This window comes from Manis javanica, chromosome 4 (assembly GCF_040802235.1).
Source record: "Manis javanica isolate MJ-LG chromosome 4, MJ_LKY, whole genome shotgun sequence".
Taxonomy (NCBI): domain Eukaryota; kingdom Metazoa; phylum Chordata; class Mammalia; order Pholidota; family Manidae; genus Manis; species Manis javanica.
Genome location: NC_133159.1, coordinates 181983214 through 181992837, shown reverse-complemented (window position 1 = coordinate 181992837; position 9624 = coordinate 181983214). Strand labels below are relative to the sequence as shown.

Here is a 9624-nt window from a genome sequence, read left to right as displayed (position 1 = left end):
CCCGTGGTGCCTCGCCCCAGGCTTCAGCTGCCTCCTGGAGGAAGAGCCCCACACCAGGCAGGCCCTTGTCCACCGCCAGGGCTTCACCCCCACCCACCCACGGACGCTCTGTCTGGGTCTCTACTTTCGTTCATTTGTGATTTCATTATGAGCCACCGTTTGGAACCAAAACACTCTGGAAGCCACCCCCCACCCCCAGGGCCTGGGACCACATGTCCTGGTGTCTTGTCCTGGTGGAAGTCCTGGTGTAATTAAGACCTGTCTGCTACTTTCTTTTTTCTTTTTCCTTTTTATTAAGGTATTACCGATATACACGCTTACGAAGGTTTCACATGAAAAACACTGCGGTTACTACATTCACCCGTATTATCAGGTCCCTCCCACTCCCCACTGACGTCACTGTCCATCAGCAGCAAGATGCCAGGGTCACTAACCTGCCTGCCTCTTCCAAGGAAGCCGCACTACTGGGGTGGACCCAAGTCCTCTGTCCAGAGGCAAGCGAACCTACTCTGGGCATTTCCTTTAGCGAAAAGGCCTCCTTTCTGCGTGCAGGGCAACAGCGGAGTGGGGAAGGGGTCAGAACCGTCCCGGCGGAGCCGCTGCCTCTGATCCCCGCTCAGGCGGGCCAGGGAGAAGCCCGCCTCCAGGAGGGCGCGGGGAGCAGCGGGCACGCCGCCCCTGCCTGCGGACACTCCCGATGCGGGAGCTCCTGGGCGCCGGCTCCTCTCGTATGGCGCAGCGCGGCGGGTCGGGGGGCCGCTCCTCGTCCGGGGTGAGCCTGGGACGGCCGCCAGGCGGTGAGCGCGCGCAGGGCTGGCTCCTGGGCCCCCATCCCACAGCGGGGGCCCCGGCTGCAGACCGGGCCCTCTAAGCAGCACCTCCCCCTGCCGCGCGGGCCCTGGGCCGGGGACGCTGTCCCGTCCTCGCTCTCAGGGTGCCCCCCCCGCCCCCCACCCGGGGGAGCTGCATTTCCCTGAAGCAACTCGGAGGGGCGTACACGGCGCGGGGCGGCCCTGGGGCGGGAGGAGCTGATCGGGGCTGGATGCCACGGGCTGTGCGGACCACATCCCCGCAGGCCTCGGGGGTCCCGCCGCCGTCTCTCTGCCACCGCCGCGCTGGGGGTGCTTTTCCGGAGAGCGGAGGCGGCCCCAAACAGGGGAGAAAGCGCGGGGGCCCGAACGGTGAGTCACCCGCTCAGCGCCTCAGCCCCAGGCGCGCGCGCGCTCGGCCCCGCAGGGTCTCGGAGCCGCCCGGCCCGCCCATTGGCCCAGGCGCGCGCCGCCCGCGTCTCCGCGCAATCCCATTGGCCCGTGCGCGCGGCCCAGACAAAGGCGGCGGCGGCGGCGGGCGGCAATTGGGCGGGGCCGGACGGGGCGCGGGGCGGGGCGGGGCCGGGAGCCCCTGAGGGCGGCGGCCGCGGGGCGCGGGAGCCCATCCGCCCATCTGCCCAGCACCCCTCCCGCCTGGGGCTCCTGCCTGGACCGCGGCCGCCGCCGCCTCCTCATCCTCTGAGAGGGCTCCGCGTCCATCCCTGCAACGCGGCCGGGAACGTGGGAACGCGGGTGCCCGCGCCGAGCAGAACTCCCCAGGCAGGGCCCGGACCTGCAGCTGGAGCCGCAGTACGCGCCGCTCCCTGGCCTCCGAGCCCCCTTCCCGGCCCGCCGGGCTGCAGGACCCTCTGTCGGGTCCTGCACAGGGAGGAGGCGAGGCCAGGCGCAGGAAGATGGACGCAGCGGCCGCACGGGAAGCTCCTCGCGCTTCCTGGAGAGTTGGCTCGGCGGGGCGCGTCGCTGGGGAGGGAGGGACGGGCCGTGGGGCTACCGGCCGGGCGGGAGTGGCGTCTGGGGGGCCCCCTCGCCAGCGCTGCGCCCGCGAGGCCGCCCTCGGAGCGCCGCCAGGTAGGTACGTTTTCCTTGTTTCCCGCGCGCCCAGAGCGCAGACTGGATAGGAAAGGAATAAAAACCCGGTTGGTGTGTAAGACCCTTTCGCTGCAAACGTGTCCTTTCTGCGGGGCTCCGGGACGGCCGCCGTTCGCGGGGTGGACGCGGGCCCAGCCGGAGGGCCGCCCTCCACTCCACCTCGGGGTGCGGGGCGAGTGCCCTTTGGAAAAGCTTGTCCTTCTTTCCCAGGTTCTGTTTCATTCACCGAAGAGACCGCGTTCGCTGCCGCGGTCCGCGGCTGGGCGACGGGGCTTTGTTCCCCGCAGTCTCTCCCTCTGAGGACCCGGGATTCTGTTTCGAGCGAGGACGCGCAGGGTCTTTTTGTTGGGGGTGGTGGGGCGCGGGGTTGTCGGAGGAAGCTCAGGATGGGGAGGCCCGGCCGCGGTCCCGTGCGGGGCGGGAAGGTCCCCGACCCTGTGCAGCGAGCCGCTCCCAGCCCCGGGAGCGCGGGCCCTGCCGGCCGGGGGAGGCCCGTGGCTTTGTGTTTCGGGGGTGCTTAGGGGAGGCCTGGGGCGGGCTCCTGCCCCTCCCCCGCGCCCACGTCAGACAAAAGAAGCCCTCAGAGAGTCTTTCTGGGGGGAGCACCCTCCTGAGTGCGAGCCTGCGGTCCCCCACCCCGCCCCTGTTCTTAGGACGGGACGAGCCCCTACAACAAAGGGGGGGGGAGTTGAAGAGAAGGGCGCTCCTATTTGGGGATCCTAAAGAGAACATGCCCTCCCCTCTCCACTTTCTTGCCTGATTAATGAGGCTTTAAGTGGCGGTGGATTTGTTTGGAGACTTTCAAAAGAGGAGTCCTAGATACGTGGGAAATGGGAAATTTGGCCTCCACCGGTGGGGAAAAGGCCCCCATACGGTGAAATGAATTTTTGCCGTTTGGGGTTGGACTGAAAATTAAGGGATTTAGTGGCTAAAGAGGAGGGGATGATTTTGTGTCCTTTTCTCCCGCTCCCCCGACGCAAAGTTAGAACAAAGGGCTGGGACGACAGGGGCAGAGCGGCGCGGGTGCGGGCGCGGGGCTCGGGTGGGGCGCGCTGCAAAGGCTCCCGAGGGCCGCGTAGGCCCGCGAAGCCCGGCTGTGCTCACTCCAGTTCGGGCTGCAAAGGAAAGCAGCTCCCCACCCGCGCTCGGGTTTCCTGCCGGTACTCGGACCACGAGACTCCCGGCTGGTCCCACGTGGTGACCAGGCCGGGGAGAGCGGGCCCCCGAGGGCGGGAAGGCCGGCCCACCCGCAAGGCGCGTTTGCCGCCCCCTAATTCCGCGGCGCAGACGGGACGGTCGCGGCACCCCCGGCCCAGACCCGCGTCCGCCAAAGCCCCGGACCTCGTTCCTCCCGAAATAAAACCCAACAAGCCGTGAAGTCTCCCGATTCCAGTGGAAGAGGCGCCTGAGATTTATGCGGCCCCGAACTCCCACACTCGGATTACCGCCACTGTTTTTAGTTGATTTACGGGTGGTGACCACTAACATAATTTTCCTTTTTGGAATTTTTTTTTTTTTTTTTAAACATGAAAACTGCAAGCTTCGCTCCTGTCTTGACCCGCTTGGGCGGGCCTTTTTCCGTGCCGGAAGGAGAGAAAGCCGGCCTCCCTCCACCTTCTCTACCGCCTCTGGCCTGTCGAGCCCCCTCCCACGACCCCTTTCTTTGCAATTTAAGGGAACGTATTTTTTCCTTCCTCCCGTCGCCCAAGGGCGTTCACAGGGATTCCTCCTGAGAAGCCCTGCCGCGCGGCGCGTTGGGTGCGCCGCGGACTGCGCGGGACCCCGAGCCCCACTCGGGGGTCGCGGCCCCCACCCTAGCCCCGCTGCTGGGGGAGAGCGGAGGTGGAGAGCAAGTGCCCCACGGTCTCAGTCTGGTCACTCTTCATTCCTCGCCGTCCTGGGGCCCGCGCAGGGCACAGCCTGGGCGTGGAGGGGCCCCACTGTGCTGACCGACCGCTCGCCGCAGCCTGGAGGCCCCCTCCCCCATCTCCTTCCCTTTGTTCGCATCTCCGGACGTTGAGTTGAAAGTGGCAGGAAAAAAATAATCAGATGAAAATCAAAGATTAGCCGAGGTGCGCTGGCGGCCTCGGGGAGGCCTGGCTGACACTCCGTGGGCGCCTCATAAATCTTTGCGGGCCTGACAAAAGCCGCATCCTCCGGCTACCTGGGAATTTCGGACTTAAGATCTCGGCGCTGTCACCCCAACGGTCCTCTTCGGGGGAGGGCGGAGGGTCCTTGGGGACCCGGACCCAAGCCTGGAGTCCACCAGTTCCCAGAAATAGATGAAAGCGTCGCAGGGGGAGGGCGTGGTCTGGACAGTGAGCGCTGGCCCAAGACCCCCGTCCGAGAACCAAATAAACATCAGGGTGCTGCACAACCCCACTCCAGGCTGCCTGAGGAGGGCTTGGGGGTAGAGGCGGGGAAGGGTGGGGGACGGATCAACCCCTCGTAAGCGACTCCTTTGTCTGGCACTGCCCCTGCGGAGACCAGCGGGCGCCCAGCCCAAGGGTACCGCGGCCGGAGGGGCAAGCCAGGCTTCGGAGGGCTGCTGCTCCGGCCCAGGTGTGCAGACCGCGGGCGGGGACGGCGCGCGCACGTTCGGGCTGGGCCGCGAGCTCCCCGCGCCGCTGACCAGAGGTCGGAGTGTCCGAGGTCTTCCCTGCCCACGTGCGGTCCACCCCGGAGCTGCGCCCAGACGCCCCCAGCCGCCGAGCGAGGAGAACGTAAGGAAGCTGGGCCCGTTTAGGTTGTTCTACAAACTCGGATTAATTGGGAAATAGTAACGGCGCCTCCCAATGCAGAGGAGAGTTGGGGGGGGTGTCTTTCAAAAATTATACCCTCACTCCGTTGTTCTGGTTGTTGCTGACCTCTTCCGCTCTTAAAAGAAATGTTGCCACATTTAATTTTTGTTGCCATGAGATACGGAGAGAGTAGCCCAACATTTTGGAGTAATTTGATAAGCCTTCAAGTAGCAAATCCGAAGGGAGGCTGGCGGCCCAGGTATAGTTTCTTTATAACCTGAATTTACAATGAAAGCATTCTCCTTTATGGATATAATAGATTAGATTTCACAACTTAATTCACCGGAATGGCTCCGTTTAAGGGAGCTCCGGCTGATTTTATTACGCCAAGCCAAATTGGATGTTTGTGGACTTAACGAAAAGCGATTGTGACATAAAATATATAATTTTTAAAGTAAAAAACCAGCGGGTTCGACCCTGTCCCCTCCTCTCTCCAGTTTTCTCCTCACCCCCAGGTGCCCCAGTTTGGGAAATACCGAGAATTATTTGCTGATTTCTCCCGAGAGACAGGAGCTCACACCTCGGAGCTGGGGGCGGGGAGCGCTCCAGGCGGGGCGGGGCCTTCCCCTCGGCCTCCTCGCCGCCCGCGCAGCCTCCCCGCGGCCTCCTCTCGCTGCGCGGCCTCGCGGGCGGCGCGCACGCGGTGCCCCTGCCCGGCGAAGGCTCGGGGTCCACTCCGCGGCCTCTTCCAAACCTCATTCCCAGCGCAGGCTCCGGAGTCCCCGGGCCCCGGTTACTCCCGTGGTGGCCAAGCGTCTACCCGCCCCAAGGCGCCCAGACAGACTCCCTGGAGGGTCGCCCACGCGTTCCCCCGCGTGGACGCAGGGACCAGACCCCGGCGAGCTGCTGTGTGCAACATGCCTGCGTTCCCGCAGGGCCTGCTGGGGGTCCCCCCACGATCGGGGCCGCCCGGGAGGCAGCAGGAATCTCGGCAGAGCCTCCCCCTGAGCCCCGCGCAGCCCCCATGGTGAGGGCGGCCCATAGGGAGTGGGCGTCGGTGCGCAGGACCTTCCAGGCCCAGCCAACCCTTGCCGGGCGAGGAGAGGCACGGCCCGCGTGGCCGGCGGATGACCGCGGTGGCGGTGGGGGTCTTGGTGGCCCGGTCAGGCCACCGTGATGGCCGGCCAGCGCCCGCGGCCCTTTGTCCGGCCCCTGCTGACTAGGATCCGAGTCTTCTCCCGACAGCGGCGGCGGCCTTCTCCCTTCGGCGGCCTTCTCCCTTCCCCGCCCCGAGGTCCCGGGTGGCTTGCTGACGGTTTGGCCCCCGACCCTCCCCCAAGACCGGAGACGGCCCCCGGGACAGCCCGCTGCCCAGGGCCTGGCGGGAGACCGGCGGCGGCGTGGAGCCAGGAGGCCCCGGGGCGGGAGCTCGCCCCCCGCGCCCGCGTCTGGTGCGTGCCGGTGCGCGCCTCGAATTCAATCTTCGCAGCGCCTGACCTTGTTTTTCCTGGGCCTCATCGAGGCAGCAGCTGTTTTTTCCTGAATTCCTTCTGCTGGGGGAGGGGCATTATTATTATTTTTGGGGGTTGTCACAACCTCCTGGAAAAATTCCCTGGCCTCGGAAAGTGTAACAATAACCCAGCGGATTTCTGGAGGAAGTGCCCCCTCCCCGGCTTTCTCCAGGGACGCCTCTGCCCTCCGGCTGCAGCAGGGACCTCCTCGAGGAGTGGGGACCCCTTCCCCTGCCCGGGCCCCAGCCCACTCCTGGGGCTTTCGCGTCTGGCTCCCTAAATCTGCCTCTGCCTTGGAGCCCTGCCCGGCCCCCTTTCAGCAGGAAAGACCGCAGCTCTCTGAACTGGGGAGAAATTCGCCTCCTCCAATAGCATCAATGGCGGGTGGGGGTGAGGGATGAGGGAGAACCTGTCCGCACTGCCCCCGCCCCACCCCACCCCGAGGCCACTCCAGGTGACCCCTCACTGGGGTGTTCCTTTTGGGGTCAGCACTAGACCCGAGGCATTTAAAGATTAAAGGGCGCCTCTACAGCCCCTCTCCTGGGCATAGCCCTGGTCTCTAATGCTGCTCCCCAACCCATAGGGCAGAACAGTGGGTGCAGGCAGACAGCAGTTGTGAGCTCACCCCTCTGGCCAGGGAGGAGATGGGGGAGCTCTGGTCGCTCACGGTACCCCCATTTGGCTTCACCCCTGCAGAATCCCAGTGGGTAGTGTGGAAAGAGGAGGAGACTGGCCCTACTGGCCCTCTCCCCAACTGATGCAGGGAGCCCAGGAAAGTGGCTGTGCCCGGATGGGGCCGCGAAAGCCCGGCTGGCCAGCGGGTCCTGCAGCGTGCAGCCAGGCAGCACTTTCTGGCAGCTGCCTTGCCAGGTCAGTCCCATTCTGCGTCTCTGTCTCTGGGGCTGTGGGGCCAGAGTGCAGGGGCTCTGACACAGTGCTCCTTGTTCAGGAAGGAGAAGGGACGGCTCCACAGAGCCTCTCTCCCCAGGACCCCCTGACCCATCACTCAAAGGCTCTACCACGAAGCCTCCGGGACCTTCCCTGAAGCCCCTCGTCCTGTCCGTACACTTGTGTTGCACCAGGTGGGGGGATGTGACCCACAGCATCTCCCAGCCTGCATGGATGACAAGACTTGAACTTTAGTCTCCAGGCAATTAAGGCAGCAAGGACTGTACTTCAATAATCGTTGTTATGCAATAAAAGTGATAAAACGGCTCCTATTTGTGACTTAAAAATGCAATTTATTTTGATTTACGTTTCTGAGTACTTCTGGGGTTTGATGGGGGGCAGTTAGGGCATCATTGGAGAGACCACAGCCCCTCTATTTGGAGGGACAGGGAATGGCCCAGATGAAACTGGGCTGGAGGAGCAGGAAACAGGAAGCTGGCCATGCGTGGCCCCGAGCTGAATATTATTAGGCTGGCAGGAGTTGAATATTCTGGGCTGCCTTCTAAAAAGCAGTGAAAAGGCACACTACGGCCTTGCCCTCTGTCCCTGGCCGCCGCAGAGTGGGCTTGGGGAAGCATTCCTGAGCCAGACATCTGGAAGGCTGCTGGGCAGGAGTGTCCCCCCGCATCCTAGGCCCTGGGCACATTGGTCCCCCATCCTGCCCTCTGGGAAACAGAGCAGGTTCCTCGGATCCAGAAGCAGCCTGCCTAGTGCCTTTGGAGAACCCCAACGTGGGGACCTGGTCTCGGCTCAGCCCTCCTTCTCCTGGCCTTGTGTGTGGACTGGATGCCTATTTCTGCAGCATCTGGACAGTCCAACTGTGCCTTGCCTGCTCTGTCTAGCCAGGCAGGCATATGCAGTGCCAAGGCCCTAGAGCCCCAGTGGCCTCTGCGGGGGTATCTTCTTGGTTTCCCCTGCGCCCCTCCCCCACCCCCACCCAGGCCGTGGGCACAGCAAGAACTGAGCATCAGAGCAACATGCCAGCCTCAGCCTGAGGGCCAGAACCCCACAGAAGAGCCAGGGACGCCTGCGGGGGATGTGGACTCCAGGGTGGGAGGGGAGGAGCCCGACTTTCCACGACAGGGGAAGTAGAGGAAGGACCCCGGTGAGGGACTGTGGACAGGACGTCTGAGAGCCTGAAACACACTCTGGCCCTGGTGGTCAAGGGATCTGTGGCCACCGGCTCCTGCCATTTAGACCCAATGCTAAACACGTTCACGGTTCACACGTGGACAGTCAGAAACAGGACTCCCAACCCAGCCTGTTGCCCCCACAACACACACACACACACACACACACACACACACACACACACACACACACACACACACACACACACACACACACACACACACACACACACACACACACACACACACACACACACACACACACACACCACACACTTCAGCAGCCTTGCCCCCTCCGGCCACTCACTAGCTGCCCTGGGTGGGCAGGGGCTGGGGCAGCCTTCTGATTCCTCTGTCCTAGGCCCCGCGGGCTTCTGCTGACCGCGGTCTACACCTGCTATCCCTGACCCTCCTGCAAGGCCCTCCCAGGCCTCTGCCTCCTCCCTCTTATTCTGGGTGCCTTGGCTTGCCCCTTAATGGGCAAACTTTCCCAGAAATAAACTCAATGGATGGAAATTAGTAATTTTCCCAGCATTTTGCTCATTGCCAATCATGCCAGCTGGGTGGAGGGGCCCTGGGGGTGTGAGGACCCCTGAAAGGCTGTTAGCGTGAACACGATCTTCAGGGGCTCAGGGCCCTTGGGCACTTTAGGAGCTCTGCAGCCCCAGGTGCTTTGGAGGGATCCTGCCACCCCTGCACCCCACAGGTCTCTTGCTGTGTGACCTGGGTCTGATGGAGTCTTCTGGGGTACTTCCAGCTGGGGTTTCTTGCACCGGGAAAGCTCCTCACAAGAACAGTAACAGAATGGGGGATCCCGGACTGAACACCCAGAGACTTCTGGGCTGTGGGGGAGGGGCCCTGAGAAGCCCAAAAGGAAAGGCCGGAGGGGGTGGCTGTGGGGCCGGATGGGGCCAGGGAGGAGACCAGGGACGCCTGTCCCTGTTCGGAGCTCTGCTGTTGGAGACAGACGGTCTCGCTTGTCCAACCAAGGCAGGGTGACGCTGGGACTTCCCTGTCCTTAAAGAGGCCCAGCCCCCGGCCACACTGTGCTAGAGTTCTGGGCTTGCCGGCTCCTGCTTGCGGTGGGTGGGAGGACGGAGATTCGACGCTTGGGCAAAGCAGGCAAGGCTCAGGTCCTGCCATCCCCCTTCCAGGTGCGAGGAGGGCACAGCGCCGATGCCTGTGTCTCCAGGAGAACTTCATCACTGCCAGCTCCTCTGCCGGCTGCTCGGCTGGACCTTCAATACCTTCCAGAGGAAGCAGGGGCCCTGGCTGAAAACCCAGATGCCAAGCCACAGCCTGGAGGGTGGCCTGGGAGGTGTGGGTGTGACCAGCAGGTACCCCAGATGGCAGTCCAGCTACTACCCAAGAGACA

The 9624-nt window shown here is 63.8% G+C and overlaps 1 long non-coding RNA gene across 2 annotated transcripts; it reads left to right on the top strand.

Moving 5' to 3' along the window:
* Window positions 1-273: 273 nt before the first annotated feature.
* On the top strand, window positions 274-7383 carry LOC108409865 (uncharacterized). Of its 2 annotated transcripts, none has more exons than XR_012130953.1 (3): window positions 274-1181; window positions 6868-7041; window positions 7121-7383. It is a non-coding gene; the product is annotated as an uncharacterized lncRNA (long non-coding RNA). The 2 variants fall into 2 exon arrangements; XR_012130954.1 differs by lacking the exon at window positions 274-1181 and adding an exon at window positions 4665-6111.
* Window positions 7384-9624: the final 2241 nt, after the last annotated feature.